The sequence below is a fragment of the Oncorhynchus mykiss genome, chromosome 16 (genome assembly GCF_013265735.2).
Source record: "Oncorhynchus mykiss isolate Arlee chromosome 16, USDA_OmykA_1.1, whole genome shotgun sequence".
Taxonomy (NCBI): domain Eukaryota; kingdom Metazoa; phylum Chordata; class Actinopteri; order Salmoniformes; family Salmonidae; genus Oncorhynchus; species Oncorhynchus mykiss.
In genome coordinates, this window is record NC_048580.1 from 23,007,376 (window position 1) to 23,031,476 (window position 24,101).

The 24,101-nt window shown below is 40.6% G+C and overlaps 1 protein-coding gene across 1 annotated transcript in view; it reads left to right on the forward strand.

Annotated features, from left to right (window-relative positions):
* Positions 1 to 6,456: 6,456 nt before the first annotated feature.
* zgc:56095 (ferritin) overlaps positions 6,457 to 24,101 on the forward strand; it is a 29,324-nt gene continuing 11,679 nt past the window's right edge. The window contains exon 1 of the mRNA XM_021565263.2: positions 6,457 to 6,563. The gene's annotated coding sequence lies outside the window, so the exon portion shown is untranslated. The remainder of the gene's footprint in view (positions 6,564 to 24,101) is intronic.

The following is a 24,101-nucleotide window of genomic DNA, read 5'->3' on the forward strand; positions in this document are numbered from 1 at the left end:
TTTGAGAGGGTGGGGGGGGGGGGGGGGGGTATGATATCTTTGCGTCTGTAACTTTTTTATTTGATCAAAAAGGCAGTCAAGCATCGATCATCATGTCATCAGAATAAGACCCTCGATATTATCAATATTGTCAATTACATACTGTTATACAATATATACTGTATATATTCTATACATAGTTATTTTATTTGCATGATTCTTGTTCATTTACTGGTGCTATTGTTCAATAAATGCAATTTCGAAACATTAAATTTAGGAAAAGTCTGACTGTATTTTTGTTGTATTGCACAAACAAATTGCACTGTACAGGAAAAACAATTGATTGTGTGTCCATAAAACTAGGGTCCAGTCTACTCACTAGAGTCCCTAGAATACAAAACAGGTGAGTTCAAACAAAAAGCTAGGTCATAGCAAGTGTCGCTGGACTTTTACTGTAGTGAAATAGGTTGCACCTGGACACTATATGGTACAAATATAGCACTGTAGAGTGAAAACCTTACTACCCGTCTCGGCTAAAGTGGGGTGGGAAATACTCAGTAGGGTTACTACTAACCAAATTTGATTCGTTTTTGAGGGGGACTGTTTCTTACATATCCAGCAACACTTCATTCTACACCCCCCCCCCTAGACCCCAATGCAATAAGTTATACACTGTACATAAGATACATATTGGAATGTAGAGAGAACAACATACTAGCTGACTCTGCTAAAGTGAGGTGGGAAATACTCAGTAGGGTTTCTACAAACCAAATATGTGCAGTTTTGGAGGGGGACTGTGTTGCACAGCATGCTGCTGGCTTTTCACTCCACCCCCTCCATAGCCCCCAAAACACACTGCCCTTTACCACAGCTAAGGACCCTGGGACTAAACACTTCCCTCTGCAACTGGATCCTGGACTTCCTGAAGGGCCACCCCCAGGTGGTAAGCGTAGACAACAACATGGCTGTCAAGCTGATCCTCAACACTGGGGCCCCTCAGGGGTGTGTACTTAGTCCCCTCCTGTACTCCAAGTTCACTCACGACTGCGTGGCCAAACACAACTCCAACACCTTCATTAAGTTTGATGACGACACAACAGTGGTAGGGCCTGATCACCAACAATGATGAGACAGCCTATAGAGAGGAGTTCAGAGAACTGGCAGTGTGGTGCCAGGACAACAACCACTCCCTCAATGTGAGCAAGACAAAGGAGCTGATTCGGGACTACAGGAAAAGGCGGGCTGAACAGGCCCCCATTAACATCAACGGGGCTGTAGTGGAGTAGGTTGAGAGTTCCTTGGTGTCCACATCACCAACAAACTATCATGGTCCAAACACACCAAGACAGTCGTGAAGAGGGCAAGACAAAACCTTTTCCCCCTCAGGAGACTGAAAATATTTGGCATGGGTCCCCAGTGTCAAGAAGCAGTGCGGCTTGGTTGGGTTATGTTTTGGAGGACGCATGGCTCTCGACCTTCGACCTCTCCCGAGCCCGTACGGGAGTTGCAGCGATGAGACAAGACTGTAACTACTACCAATTGGATACCACAAAATTGGGGAGAAAAAAGGGGTAAAATAATAAATAAATATTTTATTAACTCTTCTTGAACTGCACTGTTGGTTAAGGGCTTGTAAGTAAGCATTTCACAGTAAGGTCTACACTTGTTGTTTTCGGCGCATGTGACAAATAAAGTTTGATTTGATTTGCATGGGATACATATTGGCTTGTAGAGAGAAAGCTATTCTACCTGTCTCCGCTAAAGTTAGGTGGGAAATACTCAGTAGGGTCTCTACTAACCAAATATGATTCGTTTTAGAGGGACACTGTGTTGCACGGCCTGCTGCTGGCTTTTCACTCCACCCTCGACATTGTCCCCACTGCAATACATTACACTGTAATAGACTGTACAAATACTGTATACAGTGCATTCGGAAATTATTCAGAGCCCTTCCCTTTTTCCACATTTTGTTACGTTACAGCCTTGTTATAAAATGGATTAAGTGGTTATTCCTCATCAATCTACACACAGTACCGCCCCAACAGGTCCACAGACGACGCAATCGCCATCACACTGCACACTGCCATATCCCATCTGGACAAAAATAATACCTATGTAAGAATGCTGTTCATTGACTACAGCTCAGCATTCAACACCATAGTAACTTTCAAGCTCATCATCAAGCTGGAGACCCTGGGTCTCAACCCCGCCCTGTGCAACTGGGTCCTGGACTTCCTGTTGGGCTGCCCCCAAGGGGTGAATGTAGGAAACAACATCTCCACTTCGCTGACCCTCAACGCTGGGGCCCCACAAGGGTGCGTGTGTTGATTTTGTCCTCCCACACCAGACGCGATTAGGACAAGCAGGTTAAAATATCAAAACATACTCTGGACCAACTATATTAATTTGGGGACAGGTCGAAAAGCATTAAACAATTATGGCAATTTAGCTAGCTAGCTAATTTGTCCTGGGATATAAACATTGGATTGTTATTGTTATGAAATGCACAACGTAACGCCTGCTTCCAACTCACACTCCCAAACACGTAGATCCCCTGAACGCAGCTCACTTTCCAGCTCACTCCCCAGATCCCAATCACCTTAATTCCAATCATCTGTATGTCATCATCCCACACTATTTAGTTAGGTTCAGTGCACCCCTTCTCTGTGAGGTATTGTTTGTTTTGTGACACACTTCCCTTCGGAGCCCTGTTTTCCCCGTAATCTACTCCCATGTTTGATAGTTGTTGCCTGCCTCACTAACGACGCCTTTTGCCTATTCCCTGTCTGTACTTCAGCCTATCGGATTTCCTGTTATCAACCTCTTGCCTGATCTCCGGGACTACGTTACTAGCCTTTTCCCTGCCTGTACTGTTGTACTTCTGCCTGACTCTGGACCCAGCAACCTGCCTCCTCCTGTGGTCCTTACAATAAACACCTGCTGCGCCCTGCACTTAAAATCAATTATCTGTCTCCCATTGTGTTCATTACAGAACACCTCACCAAAAACGACAGATGGATTCAGCGGAAGAGCACCTACGTCTAGCCCGACAGGAGGAACGAATCGATGAACTCTGCGACCTCCTTCGCCATTCCATTGCTGCTTCACCGACATCAGGTGCCACAGCATCTCCCCCCATATCCATGCCTAATGAATACGACGGCTCCCCAGAGAAATGTCAAGGATTTCTCATGCAGTGTAACCTGTGCATAGACCATCACCCCGATGACTTCAACTCTGACAAACACAGGGTGGACTTCGTCATCTCCCTACTCACAGGCAAAGCTCTGGATTGGGTCACAGCCCTGTGGGCCGCTCACAGTTCTGATCTGTCCCTTTCAGGTCATCACACCGGGGACCTGTTATTTGAGCTGCGACAGGGCCCTCGCTCCACCACTGAGTATGCCCTTGAGTTCCGCACCATGGCTGCCGGCAGTGGATGGAGTGAACCAGCTCTCCTTACAGTCTACCGGAGGGGTCTTAAATCGGTTCTGTCTGTAACTCCCGATTTTTAACAGACCTAAACCAATACATCCGGATGTCCATATCCATTGGCAACCTACTGGTGGACAGCAGACCTACACAGTCGCCCATAGCCTGCAAGTTTTCCACAGCCTTCTCTCGTCCACCACGGTCCAATAGCCCCGAACCCATGCAACTCGGCAGCCCACCTCTCACGCCTGCCGAGAGACATCAGAAGTTACATGAAAATATGTGCTTCTATTGTGGAGAGAGTAACCATCTACTCAATAGCTGTCCAATAGCTGTCTGACCACAACCTCTCCACTTCCGCCTGGGTAAAGCGGCGATAGAAGTTGGCGTACCCCAGGTAACATGGCAGCTGCACCCTGGAAGTAGGCTGGGGCCAATCCACCACTGCAGACAACGAAGTAACAACAGTTTATTAAATCGAACAGTGGCAGGCAAAAGGCAGGTCAAGTGCAGGCAGAGGTCAGTAATCCAGATAGGTGGGGCAAAGGTACAGGACGGCAGGCAGGCTCAGGGCAGGCAAAGGTCAGTAATCCAGAAAGGTGGGGAAAAGGTACAGGACAGCAGAATGGTCAACACCGGGAAAACTAGGAAACATCGAGAGACAGGCGCAGAAGGAAAACCACTGGTAGACTTGACGAAACAAAACGAACTGGCAACAGACAAACAGAGAACACAGGTAAAAATGCACAGGGGATAATGGGGAAGATGGGCGACACCTGGAGGGTGGTGGAGACAATCACAAAGACAGGTGAAACAGATCAGGTTGTGACAGTTACAGCCTACATTTAAAAATAGATTAAATTGAGATTCTGTCCCACTAATCTACACACAATACCCCCATAATGTCAAAGTGTAGTTTTGTTTCTACATTTTTTAAAGAAATTAATACAAAATTCAAGCTGAAATGTCTTGAGTCAATACATTTTCAACCCCTTTGTTATGGCAAGCCTAAATAATGTGCTTAACAAATTGCATAAAAAGTTGCATGGACTCATTCTGTGTTCAAAAGTAGTAGTTAACATGATTTTTGAATGACTACCACATCTCTGTACCCTACACACATTGGACTGTAGAGAGAAAAATGTACCCGTCTCTGCTAAAGTACTTAATCAATAGTGCATTTCAAGGACAGATTCAACCACATAGACCAGGGAGGTTTTTCAATGCCTCACAAAGAAGGGCACTGATTGGTAGATGTGTAAAAAAAAAATAAGAAAAGCAGACGCTGAATATACTGTACCTTTGAGCATGGTGAAGTTATTAATTACACTTTGAATGGTGTATCAATACACCCAGTCACTACAAAGATACAGGCGTCCTTCCTAACTCAGTTGCAGTAGAGGAAGGAAACTGCTCAGGGATTTCACCATGAGGCCAATGGTGGTTTTAAAACCGCTAGAGTTTAAAAGGTTGTGATGTAATAAAACTGAGGATGGATCAACAACATTTTAGTTACTCTACAATACTAACCTAAATGACAGAGTGAAAAGAAGGAAGCCTGTACAGAATAAAAAATGTCAAAACATCTATCATGTTTGCAACAAGGCACTTAAGTAATACTGCAAGAAATGTGGAAAGGAAATTAACTTTTTGTCCTGAATATAAAGCGTTATGTTTGGGGCAAATCCAACACAACACATCACTGAGTACCACACTTCATATTTTCAAGCATGGTGGTGGCTGCATCATGTTTTGGGTATGCTTGTCATTGGCTAGGGAGTTTTTTGGGGGATAAAAAGAAACAGAATACACCTATAAGCACAGGCAAAGTCCTAGAGGAAAACCTGGTTCAGTCTGCTTTCCAAGAGACACTAAGATATAAATTCACCTTTCAGCAGGGCAACAACCTAAAACACAAGGCCAAATATACACTGGAGTTGCTTACATTGAATGTTCCTGGATGGCCCAGTTAAAGTTTTGACTTAAATCGGCTTAAAAATATATGGCAATATAAGACTTGAAAACGGCTGTCTAGCAATGATCAACAAACAACTTGACAGAGCTTGAAGATTTTATTTTAAATGGGGAAATATTGTACAATCCAGGTGTGCAAAGCTCTTAGAGACTTACCCAAAAAGACTCATCTGTAATCGCCGCCAAAGGTGCTTCCACAAAGTATTGACTTTGGAGTGTGAATACTTATGTAAATTAGATATCTTAGTATTTTATTTTCAAAGAATGTACAAACATTTATATAAACATGTTTCCACTTTTTCATGATGGGTTATTGTGTGTAGATGGGTGAGAAAAAAATATTTTATCCATTTTGAATTCAGGCTGTAACACAACAAAACGTGAAATAAGTCAAGGGGTATGAATACTTTCAGAAGGCATTGTAGTGTCCAGGCACCCCATTTTAATTATGCTGTTTGACCACTGTAAAAGGCCAGCAACACTATGTATTTTTCAGAGCCCCATGAAATGACACCATACAAAGACTATACAGACCCTATTTAGTACTCTCCAGCCAACTTTTACATTGGCACAAATACTAGTTTTTTCTCTATAAGCCAATATGTAATGCATATACAGTGATTTGCATTAAGGACAATGTAATGGGCAGAGTAAAAGTTCAGCAACACTCAGAGCCCTTTGAAATGTACAAAATATATAGATTCTACAGACCCTATTAAGTACTCCTTACCCCTCTTTTACGTTGGCACAAATAATAGTTTTTTCTCTATAAGACAATATGTAATACATACACAGTAGTGGAGGCTGCTGAGGGGAGGACGGCTCATAATAATGTCTAGAACGTTCCAGTTTATATTATGAGCAGTCCTGCCTTCAGCAGCCTCCACTGATATACAGTGATTTGACCTCCAAACATGTTTTAAAACCCAGATTGTATGTCACCTAAATATGAACACATATGAATCATTGTTAATGTCTAGACATGCGTTTTTCATACATCATTAATAAATACAGGTTAATGACACTTTTCTACTTTTATTTATGACAATTTCTGACGTTCCGTGACCCGGAAGTACTTATTTAATGTTGTTGACGGGTCAACGTTGAAAAGTCTCTGCAAGATAGTGCAGTTTCTCAAATAAACTAACGTTTCTAGTGATTAGAAACAAAGGGAGAACGTAAGTAGAACATTCTGGTACCTCAGTATTCGATATGTCAATGCAATTAGCTGGAGGTTTACAAGTATTTGTGTGAGACAGTTTTTAAAATCGTTTGCAGTGGCTAGCGAACGTTAGCTAATATTGATTTGGGTAACACCAACAACCTAGTCATTAGCTACTTATCTATCTCAAATGTGCCTTATCAGAGAACTACACCCATGTTGGTGGCCTAGCCAGTTGCTCTGCATTCCTCGTGCTCGTCTGTTAGCTAACTAACGCTAATTACGTGCTGGAACGTTAGGTCACTCTCACTGTCGTGCATATATATAGCATTCTGTTGGTGGCAAGAATTTTATATAATTTTACATTTAAAAACTCTTAAGTGTTGAACCAGGTATAGTTTTTTTGTACCCGTTCATAAACCATGTTCAATGGAATTGGTACATCTCAAATCTCTTCCCATTTATTTTGCAACGTTTATGGCGCAGCTGTCAACATTGTTGTCCTCAAATTAAACTGATATATATTGAGGAGGCCAAGATGGCGGCTTGAACATACGCTATTTTTTACCGAGCTCCGCAACAAAATTCAGAAAGATTGTGGAAAAACAAGTTTACAGTCATCACTATTACTGTTTTTATTTGTTCAATATATAATTACTTTCCTGTGACTGGAATAAGACTTTGATAATTTATTTCGGCATGACCATGCGAAGTCGTGACAAAAATAGAAAGGAAGAAGCTAGCCGTTCCATTGCTAATCAACAAGAGAGAAACGTGCTTATAGACAACTGCCATAACTACGCTTGCCCTATGGATAATATCATACTTTCGAATGCTGTTGAAGATGACGAATTCCCCCCCTTTACCGGTTACTCCGTGCAAACCTCCACCCTCCAAAAACCCCAACATTAACTCTGACATCGTGGCTACCCTCTCCTTACTCATCAACTCCAGGTCTGACGCCACTGAGAAAATGGTAGGCACGACCACCATGGTTATCGAAGGCTTGAAAAAGACTGGAGTTTGTATGTGGTGAAATCAAGGATGTGGAAAAAATAATAACAATGTCTACCATAGACGTCTCACTGATCTGGAACAATACACAAGAAGATGGAACCTGAGACTCCACGGATTGCCAGAGGTGGAGAATGAGGATGTGCGAGGAGAGGCTATCCGCATCTGCCAAGAAGTTATGCCTGCAGAGAAGAACAAAGTTGGTGGTACCATGGACGTCGTGCATCGCCTCGGCAAGAAGCAACAGTAAAACAATTCAAGACCAAGGGGTATCATCATCCTCTTCATTGCCAGATTATACAAGGATGCTGTCTGGAAAGCTGATAGGAAGAACGCCTTCCTTCAGAGCCATGGTATGCGTTTCGCCGAGCATCTCAGCCCAGAGGACATAGAAAGAAGGAACAAGTTGTGGCCAAAGATCAAGAAAGTACGAAATAAGGCTTACTTCGGAGGACGACGCTTCGCTTCGTCAACGGTTCAGAAATCCATATTCCTCCCTAAAATCTCACCAGAAGGAACAGATTGATGGTTTCGGCCATGGTATTCTCATTTTCCTTGTATTGTTTACTTTACCTAACAAGCATCAGGTGACAATTTTTCGGAATACTCAGGAATAGTTTGGTCTTGTATGACGAGAAGGCCTATTTTGTTTACAAACTTACGAAGAAGACAAAGTTGTATTTATTTTTTATGTATACAGTAACTAAGATACGTTTTTTAAAGAGCAAACAGGTCTACTCTGACTTTACACGGTTGTTCTATTTAGTTATGAATACTTATTTCCAAGTGAAAAGGGTCTTAGAAACATGTATGTAAAACATTTTTTATTCCATTTTTTTATGATCAGTTTTCATATGCACTTAAAGTAGTAGGTACCCTTTTAATTTAAATTATTATTTTGTATTTTCTCAGAATAGTTCCTGATTCCACTAAAGAGGGTTTTTAGTCTCTTACTACAAAGAACCCTTGGTTTGGTCTTGAACATAATTTTCAGTTGAGTTGAATTTCAAAAGCCGGACAACATCTAGCTCGGAGTTTATGGAATAAGCTATTTTCACTTAGTTGACTTAAATGGTGAAGATCTCGGTTCCTTATCTCTTACGTTCACTGCTCCTACGTTTTTGACGACTCCTACTACAGTTTATACTTTATATAATCTTTGTTTTGTCTTTGTCTATAGTTTCTCTTAATGCTAGGGTGTTACGAAACAATGCACAAGGCCTTATTTTTATTTGCTCAACAATTTCAAACAGATTTTTGCTTTTTTCAAGAGTCTCACTCCATTTTGGCTGATGCCAACTTCTGGAGGTCACAGTGGGGCAACGATATTTGGCTATCCCATGGATCTGAACGCACTGCTGGTGTCATTACAATGAAAAATCCCTTTGGTAATATTCTACACTCAGAATGTGACCCCTTTGGTCACTTTATTTGTCTTGTGATCAATTACAATGACATTATGCTCATTATTGTAAACTTCTACGGGTACAACACCAAACATGAGAATGATGAGTTGCTTGAATCTATAGAGAAACATATACTTCATTGGTTATCTAAATTTCAGAGTTTATTATTATTGATAGGAGGGGACTTTAACATTACTATAGATAATTCAACTGATAGATGGCCCCCAGGTAGGCCAACCAATCAGAATTTGGGTTTAATACTTTTTATGGAAAAGTTTGATCTTACTGATATATGGAGAGAGAGGTTTCCTGTTGACAGATCATTCACTTGGAGTAACAAAACAGGTTCCAGACAATCCAGAATAGATTTTTGGCTTATATCCAAATGTATTGATAGTGAGTGTGTTACTACAAGTATTTGTACTACTCCCCTCACAGACCATCGGGCCATTTACATTGATATCAAAATATTTCCCCCTGATACTAACCTTGGTAGGCCATCCTACTGGAAGCTAAATAGCTCATTATTAAATAATGATATAGTTAAGATTGAGGGTAAAGATCTGCTTTCACACTTTTGGGAAAGGGCGTGTGAAGAAAAATCTTATTGCAAGAACTGTGAGCTCTTTAAATTTGAAGTGTCCAAATACCTTAGAAAATATGGTAGTAATCTTCCTAAAACCAGAAGAGGTGAGGAGGAAAAGGTGATCATTAAGAGAACTTCCCTTTCTCAGAGGTCCCCAGCCGGCCTCTCGGGAGGAGAGGATGGAACTTATTGAGTTACAAAATAAACTGGATAATACAGTGGGGCAAAAAAGTATTTAGTCAGCCACCAATTGTGCAAGTTCTCCCACTTAAAAAAATGAGGCCTGTAATTTTCATCACAGGTACACTTCAACTATGACAGACAAAATTAGAAAAAAAATCCCGAAAATCACATTGTAGGATTTTTTATGAATTTTTAATGAATTGCACCAGGCTGGGAAGACTGAATCTGCAATAGGTAAGCAGCTTGGTTTGAAGAAATCAACTGTGGGAGCAATTATTAGGAAATGGAAGACATACAAGACCACTGATAATCTCCCTCGATCTGGGGCTTTACGCAAGATCTCACCCCGTGGGGTCAAAATGATCACAAGAACGGTGAGCAAAAATCCCAGAACCACACGGGGGGACCTAGTGAATGACCTGCAGAGAGCTGGGACCAAAGTAACAAAGCCTACCCTCAGTAACACACTACGCCGCCAGGGACTCAAATCCTACAGTGCCAGACGTGTCCCCCTGCTTAAGCCAGTACATGTCCAGGCCTGTCTGAAGTTTGCTAGAGAGCATTTGGATGATCCAGAAGAAGATTGGGAGAATGTCATATGGTCAGATGAAACCAAAATATAACTTTTTGGTTAACTCAACTCATTGTGTTTGGAGGACAAAGAATGCTGAGTTGCATCCAAAGAACACCATACCTACTGTGAAGCATGGGGGTGGAAACATCATGCTTTGGGGCTGTTTCTCTGCAAAGGGACCAGGACGACTGATCCGTGTAAAGGAAAGAATGAATGGGGCCATGTATCGTGAGATTTTGAGCGAAATCCATCAGCAAGGGCATTGAAGATGAAACGTGGCTGGGTCTTTCAACATGACAATGATCCCAAACACACCACCCGGGCAACGAAGGAGTGGCTTCGTAAGAAGCATTTCAAGGTCCCGGAGTGGCCTAGCCAGTCTCCAGACTGAAAATCTTTGGAGGGAGTTGAAAGTCCGTGTTGCCCAGCAACAGCCCCAAAACATCACTGCTCTAGAGGAGATCTGCATGGAGGAATGGGCCAAAATACCAGCAACAGTGTGTGAAAACCTTGTGAAGACTTACAGAAAACGTTTGACCTCTGTCATTGCCAACAAAGGGTATATAACAAAGTATTGAGAAACTTTTTGTTATTGACGAAATACTTACTTTCCACCATCATTTGCAAATAAATTCATTAAAAATCCTACAATGTGATTTTCTGGATTTTCTTTCTTCTCATTTTGTCTGTCATAGTTGAAGTGTACCTATGATGAAAATTACAGGCCTCGTTTTTTTAAGTGGGAGAACTTGCACAATTGTTGGCTTACTAAATACTTTTTTGCCCCACAGTGGGGGAGAACAGAATTCATCCTATTTCTTTAGACTTCAGAAATTTCACTCTACAAATAACACTATCCATAAGTTAAACATTTGTGTTATTACAGATGACCAAAATGAATCGCTAAATACTGTAGCAATTTTTACAGAAAATTGTATAGCTCTACGTACTGTCAGGAATCCACAGATATGATTTTTGACTCCACTGAATAATGTTCACTCTATCAGTGATATAGAATCTAAACAGTGTGAACCCATCAAAGTTGAGGAGATTATAGTCTATCAAACATCTAAAGAACAATAAATCACCAGGTGTTGATGGAATTCATCAGAATTTTACAAATTATTTTCTGAACAAGTAGCTCCCTTCCTATTTGATGTCTTTTTAGAGTATTAAAAACAATGTTCTCCCTCCTACAATGAGTCTGGTTAATAACACTGATACCTAAGCATAAAAAAGTACTGCTCATCGATAACTGGCGTCCAATTTGTAGTCTTAATAATGACTACAAGATATTAGCCTTACTACTTGCAAAAATAATTAAAGAAGTCCTGGATGCAAGCATTGATGAAACACAGTCTGGCTTTATGAGGAACAGACATATTTCTAACAATATCAGACTAGTATTAGACATACTTGACTACTCAGACCTAATAACCGAGGATAGCTTCATATTTTTAGATTTTCATGAAGCATTTGACACAGTAGAGCTTCAGTTCCTCTTCCACTCTCTTGAGAGACTTGGCTTTGGGGATTGTTTTTCTATATGGCTATTAAGACTCTCTATACAAATGGTAACAGCTCTATCAAATTAAAGTATGACACCTTGCCTAGATTTGAGTTAAAGAGCAGAATTAAGCAAGGTTGTCCTATCTCTCCGTACCTGTGTTTATTAATCACACAAATTCTTTAAATAATAGTCCTGTACAAGGTATCAGAGATTGTGACACCTTCATATTATGGTATTCCAGTAAAAGAAGAACTTACCTATTTAGGCATAACCATTACAAAAAATCAGAAGTCTAGAGGCTTACTAAATTTTAACCCTCTTATTTAAAAAAAAAAAAACAGAAGAAGCTGGCTACAGAGGGACTTATCTTTTAAAAGGAAGTCCGAATAACTTCAGCCTTGGTTATCTCTAGACTAACATATGGCGCTCTCTTTTATATCTTGACAGTAAAATAAGCAAGGAGATAGACCAGATGATTTTCTACTTTCTGTGGAGAAACCATACCCATTACATTAGGAAAACTGTTGTATTGAACACTTATGAGAATGGTGGGCTGAATTTTCTGGACTTTACTACCTTAAATAATAGTTTTTAAGATCAATTGTATAAAACCATTCCTAAGAAGACACACTTCTATGTGTAATTTTATTCCTCATGTCTTCTCTACTTTTGGTGGCCTTAACTTCATGTTGGTTTGCAATTATAATATTGACAAAGTTCCAGTGAAACTTTCTGCTTTTCATCGGCAGGTTTTCTTGTCATGGTCCTTAAAACCCTTTCATGCTTGAGTTTTAAATATCTCTAACGGTCGCCCCAGCGGGAGTTTTTTTTTAATGCACGTGATGTTAGCATGTTCTCTCCATTCCAGAATGTGATTGATACATAACAGTGCATTTAATCCGCGCTGCCCTCAAACTAAAAGCACGCAGCCCGTTTTTATTTATAGGCTGTTTCAACTTCAATTTCAAATGAATTTCTAACAAGTTTTTATTTTCTAACAACAGTTTGAATTTAGGTGTGTTCCACCTCATTCATTCTCATAAAAATGGTCATTTTTACTTTTGTGGACAATTTAATATTTGGGACATTTCTGACCCGGACAAAATTCCCCAAGCACTTCCCAATTGTTTGTGCAGTTCAAGTCTGCAGACATTTGCTCATCTCCCGTCAGAACAGGATCTGCACACGTGTTCACATTTTCCATCTGTTGCCCTCATTGCAGTCATTGTTTTCATTACTAATAATAACTTTGGAAATGTGTGTGTTTCTATCAAAGTGCATTATTACGTTGTAATAGTTTCTGTATGTTTCTATTGTAGCGTACTGTATGTATGGAGCATAATATATTTGTGTATATTCTTTATAACCGCGGACATGTGAGGTAACGTTACTCATTTTATAACCTTCATGGTGTTATAGTCAATCGTACTTATGCAGCTAGCTACTTTCTTCTATCAGCTCTGTAAAACAATGCTAATTGCATCAGAAGTATTATCTTGTGATGTATTTTGAAGCTACATGACCTTATGACTCCCAAGTGGCACAGCGGTCAAAGGCACGGCGCATCCGTGCTAGAGGCGTCACAACAGACTCCCTGGTTCAAATCCAGGCTGCGTTTCTATCAAGGTAAGTTATAATAGTTTCCGTATGCCGTTTCTGCTGTAGCTCACTATGTATGGAGCATAATATATTTGTGTATATTCTTTATAACCGCAGACACGTGAGGTAATGTTACTCATTTTATAACCTTCATGGTGTTATATTCAATCTTGCTTAGGTAGCTAGCTACATTCTTCTATTAGCTCTGTAAAACAATGCTAGTTGCGTCAGAGAAGTATTAGCTTGTGTTGTATTTTGAAGCTACCCTGGCCTTATGACTCCCAAGTGGTGCAGCGGTTTATTCCACTGCTAGAGGCATCACTACAGACACCCTGGTTCAAATCCAGGCTGTATCACAACTGGCTGTGATTGGGAGTCCCATAGGGCAGCGCACTATTGGCCCAGTGTTGTCTGAGTCTGGCCGGTGTAGGCCGTCATTGTAAATAAAAATGTTAAATAAATAAAAAATATGACCATAGTTTGTGTATTTGGTCTATTCAGCATAGCTCTGTTCTGCCCTGCCTTGCCCCTTGTGGAGCTCAAAAGTTAGTTTCTTACTGTTATAACTGAAATCTGATTTTGTCAATGCAATAAACTATTTTTTAGCAGTGTTTTATGTTACTTATTTGTAATATTGCTATATTCTAATTAATATTTCCTCCTTTATTCTGTACTTTCAGAAACCACAAACAGTATTTGCCAATATCATAACTGGAATTGGACATCTTTGGAGCTGAAGATTGAGGCCAGCTTTTGTATGCTAACCTACACTCCTTAACAGTTGTACTGGATGAAAACACAGCAAGAAAACACACAGGCCAATATGTAATAGTCGTCTATTTTATTGCAGTATTGGTAGTTGGTTCAACAACAACTTGTTTTACTAGAGGACACAACTGAATATGCATTACCCATGCAGTGACTGAACAACAACTGCATTTCCACCCTCATCTCTAAAGGCATAGTATCATGGCAGGTCACCTGTCAGGTCAGTCAGTCACTTATTGCTGCAGATGTGCTCAATAATGCTTGAGCATGTGATACTCCTCAAAGCATGGTGAAATACATAGAGGTGTATCACAAGATAAACACATGTATTTTGTCATCTTCCTCTGTTTACTTCTCCTGGCGCCAGACAGGCAGACTTTGCAGTGCCTCCGTGTGCAACTACCTTGAGCAGCAGTTTGAGGGACTTTGCAGGGAAAATGCTGTGCAGTGAGGCGTAGGGGATTGTCTACAGCAGTGCGACCCCCAGTGGATGGGCGCCGAGGGGTGTGGTGCTCCTCCAGCAGCTCTCTCATTAACTTCTCTCTGTACTTTTGGTAGGTAATTACTTTACCTATGAGGGAGTGGAGAGGATGAGGCAGTGGGTAGGTGGGTGAGATATTGTCACTATAATTGCGTAATGGATTTATGTGAACAGTACATCCAGTTACAAAAATACCTTGTTCAGTAATCATCTCACCCGTTAGTTGGCGGTGAACTATGCTGCCGTTGAGGACAGCAGTGTCGACCAGGTGGAAAAAATATCTTCTTATACCACTTGGTCATATTCGGAGTGCATTCCACAAAGCTGTTTATCATGTCCGCCTTATCCACGGCCCCCATTTTGAGGTTATAGTCAAGCACACAATCTGGTTTGATCTTTCTCTCTCCCGTCAGGTGGTCCACCTTCCCTGTGGCCGACATGGTTGCTGTATGGACAGTGGAGAGGACAAGGACGTCTCGTTTGTCATGCCACTTTACTGCCAGCTGTTGACCGTTCTCCTGGAACTCCACCTCCCCTCTCTGCATCTTCCTGCATCCGTATGCCGGCATCCTCTTCCTGTTCGACCTGACTGTGCCACAGGCCCCTGTGCTGTTGGAGAGCAGATGCTGTGGAAGAGTGTGGGACTGCTGTACCAATTGTCCACGTAAGTCCCTTGCCGAGATGAGGAGCCAGCATAGTCATCACCACGGACCCGGACACCCCAAGCCCCTCATAATGTTGGATGTCAGTGGTGGACCCTGTGTAAACTATAATATCCTAGACAAATCCTGTCTTCACGTCGCACATGACAAAGAACTTCACTCCAAGCCTGTGCCTTTTGGAGGGAATATATTGACGGAACGCCAGCCTACCTTTCCATAACATCAGGGACTCATCAATGCATAGGTCCTTGTATGGCACAAAGACCCGACCAAACGCTGATGTCAGGCTGATAAGAACATTTCTTATTTTGTATAACGGGTCACTTAGGATGGCAGTAGCATTGTTGACGAAATGCAGGCATCGCAGCAGAACTAGGAAGCGGTCTTGGGAAAAGAGGTTTGCAAAGAAGGGAGTTGCGAACATAGGATCTGTGCTCCAGTATTCTCTTAGGGAGTTCTTCTTTACTATTCCCATGAGAAGGACTGGCACCAGGAAGGTATACATTTCACGAATTGTGGTTGTCACCCATTTAGTGAGTTTCCCCCTCACTACTGGCTCTCTTCTGTAGCTCCAAGGCATAGCGATTGGTCCCCTCTACTGTTTCCCACCAACTCCTCTGTCAGAAACAACTTGAAGCACTCTGCCTTAGTTGGAAACGGCAAGGGGTGTTGCACTCCAGACTGCAAACAGCAGGGCCAGGAGGGGGGAAATGACTGGCGGCCTTCCAGCTACCACAGAACTCCTGTACTTCATCCACTGTCGGGCTGCCTCCATCACCACCAGCATCTTCAAAGGGACCTGGTACTTCGTCAGTGGACAAGGGAACCTCCGATTCAGGGTTCTCAATGGCTACAAGGTTGGGGGGCAGCTCCTCACTGTCAGAATCTGATTCTTGACTTTCAGACTCATTGTCATAATTTTAAAAAATCTCCAGAATTTCCACATTTGTGAGTCGTCTCTTTTTCAAAGACATTGCTAATGCTACAGCTTACCTCACTAGCTACATACATAAACAACAACACTGAATGGCCTAGAGTGCGATGGTACGTGGTTGACTGCCGGCACGCGCCACTTGTCTCAATAAATCACTATCAAAAAATGTTTTGTGTGGCAATTATTTGTGTATTTACTCTCTTATTCACACGTTTTCAATTCTAGGTGACAAATCATGCATTCTGATTCTTGCATAGATTGTAATGGGCACATATTATGTGTAAAATACTTTTTTGAATGTTGTACTGATTATCAGCTAAGCCAATTCCAGCTGTGTAGCCATGTTTGTTGACATGCAATGCATTCTGGGTTTCACGTAATTGTCTGTTTGACCAAAGATGTTATAACAAAATGAAGTGAGTAAGTGTTCACTCATTTTTTTGAGGACTTCCGGAAATGAATGGTGGGATGTGAACGACGGTATATGACACACCCCTTCAACATGCATACTATAAACAGACCAAACTCATCTTGTCATCTTCGGTTTCTGTGAGGAAAAAAATGCATGGCTGCGCGATGAAACTAATTGTCGGATTCGATTTCTAGACCGTGTTTTACCTAATTATTTCAATCAATGGTGAGCTCACCCGTGATGTGATTAATTATATATAGAAATTGCTATTAGCTAATTCATATTGTAGTTTGCCAGCCGAGAGTTAGAAAATATGACTGCTTGTGTTGGGTCAATCTTTCCTCAGCGCTAGGACAAATGTAGCCTACATTTTCCTGGTTAGGATGATTGTGTTATGCTATATATACTTCTGTGAATATCTGAACATTGCATCCAAAAATAAGCTGCTTACATTCTGGACATTTTATTTATTTGACCAGGTAGGCAAGTTGAGAACAAGTTCTCATGTACAATTGCGACCTGGCCAAGATGATAAAGCACAACTTTGTAAGGACTGTGTTTGTGTAAATAGTTTCTGAAAAAAGTGTGGCCAGCTCAAATGCTTATTGTTGCGTCATTTGAAACTGGCCGTTCTAAATGAGTGTTCTAATCACACGGGGTGTGATCGTACGCTTCAGGGACCACTGTAGAACGATCACACCCGTGTGATGGTACGTGTGAAAGGGTTCATTTATAAGCAGAATTTTTCTCCACACACATTGTTCCATTTATAATCTGGATATATTGTATAAAAATTCTTCTTTGATTTTAGAATATAAGTTCTGAAATAATATCCTATTGATGAGCCAACTGGTAAACACAGGAATTCTTATCACTTTACAAGGTCCCTGTAACACCTAAACATTTTGCAATTGTCTTAGATGCCATTCCCTCAGGTGTTGCTTTATTATTCAGGAACGTGGAACAAGACCTGACCCTCAGAGCCTACCTTCTGTTGAACCTGTTGACTCATCAGTAGGAAAGATTTGTTTCTCTTTTGGTCCATTCAACAATAGGAATACGAACCTTGTTTCAGCAGGATGTCATGCCTTATTGGAATGGATTTATTGATAATATCTGTTGCAAAAAAGTTTGGATGTTGCCATACACATACCTCTACTTGTTAACAAAATTTAAATATTATCCTGCCAACCACTACATGAAGAAGTTTTAAGGAAAACATCAACTCAAATTGCTCATTTTGTAATGACCACCCAGAAACAGTGTTGCATCCTTTTTTGGCATTGTATTCATGTAAGAGAACTGTGGCAAGACATCAGTAGATTTATAATTGAACACATTCATGAGGATCTTACACTATTGTAGAGAGATGTACTGCTTGGATTCTTTACCTATGATAGAAATAAGCTGAAACAATTTTGTCATTAATTTCATTATTCTTTTGGCCAAATTTCATATTCACAAATGTAAATTTACAAGCAAAACACATTTTCTTACCTTACAAAAATAAATGGAACTGCATTTTAAGACAATTAAATACTCTAACAAAAAAGCTGTTAGAATAATAAGAATGTCCCTTAAGGTCCTTGTGTAATGTGATATTGTACCCCCTAGCCCAATTGTTCTTTGTATATTATTTATATATTGTGTTCCCACATGTACTTCCTGTATTGATTTGTTGTTAATAAAATGAAACTGGTAAATGTTTCTATTTATGCCAGTTCCTTTCAGCCATTTGGACATACCTTTTTATGTCCAGGATTCTAGATATGTTAGACCAGGGGTACTTAAATACTATTTTAGAAGGTACGGTCACACACATCCTAGCTACTGGTAGCTCAAAGGCTGGCAGATGGTGGTGATACTATAGTCCTTTAATCTTACCATCCAAAGGGAATGCAAAGATTTTAATAACCAAACCAAGATGGACCACAGCTTGTCTTTTCCAATGGGAACAGATGAATCATAGTGGGCAGAACAAGCAAGAAGGTGGGCAGAGCCAAGCACGAGCTAGCGATATCCTATTGGCCCGTTCTAGCATACAACTGCGTTTTCCGTTAGGGAAGCCCTGCTCTGTGAAATGCATGTGCAATAACTCAATTCAACTTTGCACTCCTAAACAAGACATTTTAAAACTTCGGCAAAGGCTAAAGTCTTCAAAACTTAGTCCACTCTGTTCATAACAGATTATAGTTTTGGGAACTGAACTATTGATATAATGTTTCATTTGCTAAATGTAGGACAATCTCTTTCCATCTTCTCCCCACTGCCCGTCAGTGGGCTTCCTTGTGGAAACGCCAAGCGGATGCTTCATCTTTATACATCCAGTGAAATGTCTCTTTAAAAAAATCTGGGGAAAAAACACACAATACACTTGCAGTGAAGCCACTCAACAACCAAATCACATTCATCTAACAGACTCCCATCCACAGCGTTCTGTGGGGAATGTATGCCGCCGGCTATACACTCAAATCCCTGTGTACCGGTTCGTTCTCTATAGAGGCTGCATATGCGTTGATTTACCACCTCCAACTCAAATTAATGGCAATAAGGCAGAAAAAAACGTGGGAAATATGGGCAGCAGGTAGCCTAGTGGTTAGATCGTTGGGCCAGTAACCGAAAGGTCAGCTCGGGGATTTGGTCTAGCAACAAGGTCAAAATCTGTCATTCTACCCCTGAACAAGGTTTTTAGGCCGTCATTGTAAGTAAGAATTTGTTCTTAACTGACTTGCCAGGTTAAATTAAATTCATATTTTCTTTGTGAAACACCATTTTCCATGCTAAAGTGGCTAATGCTACTTCCTGATATTGCGCCCCACGTCGAGCCTGGGGTAAACATGTTCTACAACCTGATTGGCTGAACGCAATAGCAACATCCAGGACTAGCATTCCTAGGCATTACCCATTATCCAGTGTGGTGAATAATGTGTAATGACTTCCCGCCGTCAAATTGAGTACTAGGAGAAAGTCAGCAGATTTGCAGCCTGACTGGAGAATGCTTTAGGTACGAACCGGTCCACGGTCCACGGGGATACATGTACTAGCCGGCGGCATGCATTCCCTTCGGGTGGTAAGATGGAAGGCTTCAATGTGGCCATCTGCCGGCCTTTGGCCTAACTAGGTGACAAAGGTCCAAATGGATAGTGTAATTTGTCAGTGTAGTAACAAACCCCCACCTCTCAACAATGCGACCCCAAACTGTTCACACATCTTGTTGGCTGATTTTTGTTGTTGCGGTTTCAAAGCTCATTTCCTGCAGTTCTACACATCTTGCCATGGGGCAGAGAGAACATTTAGCCATTTTAAAGCAAAATTTCTGCAATTCTAACATTTCCTGACATTTTTTGTGTATTGAGATACTTGAGTAAAAAAATGAAAAATAATCAATTGGGGCTCCTGGGTATGTAACTTGGCCATGAGAACTACAAGATTTGGATAGCAGCTTAGCCTAAATTACCTACCTAGATAACATGGCTTAGTGGAGCAATTGGACATTTCTGACCGGTTATAATCAGTTCTGTTAGTGAATGACACATTTTTTTTAAACTGCCCACCAAAGGTTTTTCTTTTTTTTGTTGTCTGGACCCACGGTCCGTATTGTCCCTGTTCTGGGTCTGAATACGAGCTGCAGTCCACCTATCAGAGTATGTAAGCAGAGCGAGATTCCCAAAGGCTGGAGCGTCTGCCTTCTCGCCTGCTCCAGTAGCACCCACTTCATGAGCTCAAGGCATGCCTGGCCCAGCATGCATTTGTAGTCTACTTGTGTGCTGCAATAGCCCCTTGCTTTAGCTACATTAGTTTGCTAAATATTTTCATAAAATAAACTGTTATAACACAGGTGCAAATCAAGGTGACTTACAAAGATGAAGACCAAGGGTTCACAACTAAAGGATATATAACTAGAGGATATTCTTCGCTGCTGGCCTGCTCTCCGGGCACTATCGCATGAACCTGAAGCCACAGACGGCTTCAGTTTTAAAAAATGTATTAGTAAAAAGGCACCAAGTAATTTGTTTAATTTGTGTCAGTCACAGCCTATTTGCACAATTTATAGACTATAATGATTAAATACAATGACATGTTTAAATGCTGCGTGCTTTGTCCCTACCGACCTGTTGTGTTGCACTCGCAAATGCTTCACAATGTAAATGCTTCACAAGGGTATAGCCTTGGAATAATATAGCCTAAACTCATTTTTGTTCCTTCCTAGGCTCCCTCTCTGGCTCCTGACCTATTTAGTGTTTGTTTGCTGTTTAATATGACATGTAGCCTATTTGAAATGATGAGCGCTTCTTACACCCACCTTTTCATGTTTATTAACATACTTTTCATTCAAATCATATGGTTTGGTTTCAATACTTCAAAACGAATTGGTAGGTCCAGCTAGTCACAAAAATAGTTGGGTGTTGGTTAAATTGGGATTTTAATGAATGGAGCAAATTTGGAGTGGCAGTTTTTTTCTTTGAGTGCAGAGCAGTTTTAAGCTGATCGGTTGGAAAGGACATGGAGCACCCAAGTTGTATGTATATATTTGTAATAATAATTACAACAATACTGAATGAACAATGAACACTTTTAACTTAATAAACTCACAAAAAAAAGATTGTCCCTTTTTCAGGACCCTGTCTTTCAAAGATAATTTGTAAAAATCCAAATAACTTTACAGATATTCATTGTAAAGGGTTATAACACTGTTTCCCATGCTTGTTCAATGAACCATAAACAATTAATGAAATTGCAATGTCCGTTCTGTGAGAGGCCTTAGACAGCACTACATGGAGACAGGACGGACAGCTGATCGTCCTTGCAGTGGCAGACCACGTGTAACAACTTACTTAATGCAGCTGGTGGCCACACCAGATACTGACTTACTTTTTATTTTGGACCCCCTTTGTTCAGGGACACATAATTCCATTTGTTAGTCACATGTCTGTGGAACTTGTTCAGTTTGTCTCAGTTGTTGAATCTTATGTTCATATGAATATTTACACATGTTAAGTTTGCTGAAAATAAATGCAGCTGACAGTGAGAGGACATTTCTTTTTTTGCTGAGTTTATATAAATAAAATCAATTTAGTCTCAATAAATAATGAAACATGTTCAATTTGGTTTAAATATTGCAAAAACACAGTGTTGGAGAAGTAAATGTGCCATGTAAATAAAGCTAACGTTTAAGTTCCTTGCTCAGTACATGAGAACATATGAAAGCTGGTGGTTCAATATTCCCAGTTAAGAAGTTTTAGGTTGTAGTTATTATAGGAATTATGACGCGTCGACTATTTCTCTCTATACCATTTGTATTTCATATACCTTTTGACTATTGGATGTTCTTATAGGCACTTTAGTATTGCCAGCCTAATCTCGGCAGTTAGGCTTGAATTCATAAACAGCACTGTGCTTCAAGCATTGCTAAGAGCTGCTGGCAAACGCAGTAAAGGACGGTTTGAATGAATACTTACGAGCCTGCTGCTGTCTACCACCGCTCAGTCAGACTGCTCTATCAAATGTCAAATCATAGACTTAATTATAATATAATAAACACAGAAATACGAGCCTTTGGTCATTAATATGGTCAAATTCGGAAACTAGAATTTCGAAAACCATACATTTATTATTTCAGTGAAATACAGAACCGTTCCGTATTTTATCGAACAGCTGGCAACCCTAAGTCTAAATATTGTTGTTACATTGCACAACCTTCAATGTTATGTCATCTTAACTACACATGGTTGATGATATTACTAGGTTAACTAGTGATTATGTGAAGGTTGATTTTGTAATTTAAAAAAAAAAAATAATTTTAAAAAATTATAAGAAGTTTAATGTTAGCTAGCAACTTACCTTGGCTCCTTGCAGCCACAATGTCCTTTGACGCTGCACTCGCGTAACAGGTGGTCAGCCTGCCACGCAGTTTCCTCGTGGATTGCAATGTAATCGGCCATAATCGGCAACCAAAAAGGCTGATTACCGATTGTTATGAAAACTTGAAATCGGCCCTAATTAATCTGCGACCTCTATTTCCAACCGTGCAACTCTGCTCACATACTCTGCCACCTATTTAGTATGGCTTCCGTAAGACAGTGTCAGCTGTGTCTGCCACCTTAGCTGAATAAAACCTTGAATTTGATCTCCCTTTATTCCACTACACATGATATGCAGGATTTCCGTTAGCCGGTAATAGCTGATAAATAAAACTGGCAAAATAATGCTTTTTAGCCTATTCATTGATTTTAAATAACAGTTGATGGAAATACATTTGGCTGGGCATGCTTATTGGTCTATAGGGTCATTTGCATAATTTAGCGGAATTCAATTGGTAGGTGTGTATTGTGTTAATCAATATGTTTATCACGCATACAGACACTATGAGTGGACAATCTGTCAGACAGTGTGAGAGCTGCTGCTGGAGTGAAACGTGCTTTTATAAGTCCAATCTTTGCGTAACAATTTGAAATGCTATTGTGTGTTAAACAGTTATGATGGCCTCGATTAAAAAGGGCTAGGCCTACTAAATTTATTCAAGTGCATATACTAGTCATATTAGCAATCCAAGCTAGTTGTTGCATCTTTAGATCACCCCTCTTTCTACATTTCTAACAGATCTTTTCATCTCTTTCACATGAAAGGTTAAATAAATAAAAAAATAAAACCGCTCGCAAAGCGGTGCGCTTTTGACAAGTGTTTTCCCGCCAGTTGCATTATGGAACAAATATTTGCACGTAGCCTACTGCCTGTGCGCATTGCTGCGCTTATAATATGAAGAAATAATAGTTAAATGTGCTGATCTGTTGCATAATCCTCAGTGCTTTTATCGTCCCATAATTGTCCCAGAGTCTGTTTGGAATAGGCTATTTCTTTCTCGCACAGAACGACAAGCTGACGAATAGAATGTCAACTTTTCTACTATAGGGGATATTAGATTTACATAGGCTAGTGATTTTGCTGTTCATTTCTAGTCTTGTTGGCTGAGGAAAAGGAAATGTGGCAGTTCTTCTAACATTGTCAAAGTGAGCATTGGAATTCAGTAAGAAGGATGCACCCCGTTGCGTCCTTGAATTGCATGTTCTGTTAAGATGAATAACCATAATCTAATGTGATTTGTCATTTTGAGTACCCTTGGTGCAACCCTAATCAGGTTATGCACCAAATGCATATGGGTCCAGTAAACTTCTCAAATGTCCATTAAATTAAAATGCTGCCGGTGAAATGGCACCACATTTTCCTAATGGAAAGAAACCCTGATTGTGGTATATAAATGCTAGGGCTGTCAAGCACGGACACAGCTTTATGTAGACATGAGTTATAATAGCTATGATTTTATAACTTCAAAGACTAAGCTTTTTACAAATTATTTACTTAGAATTCAACAGTCTAAGGCTCAGTAGTGTGTGTGGCCTCCCTGTATGACCTCCCTACAATGCCTGG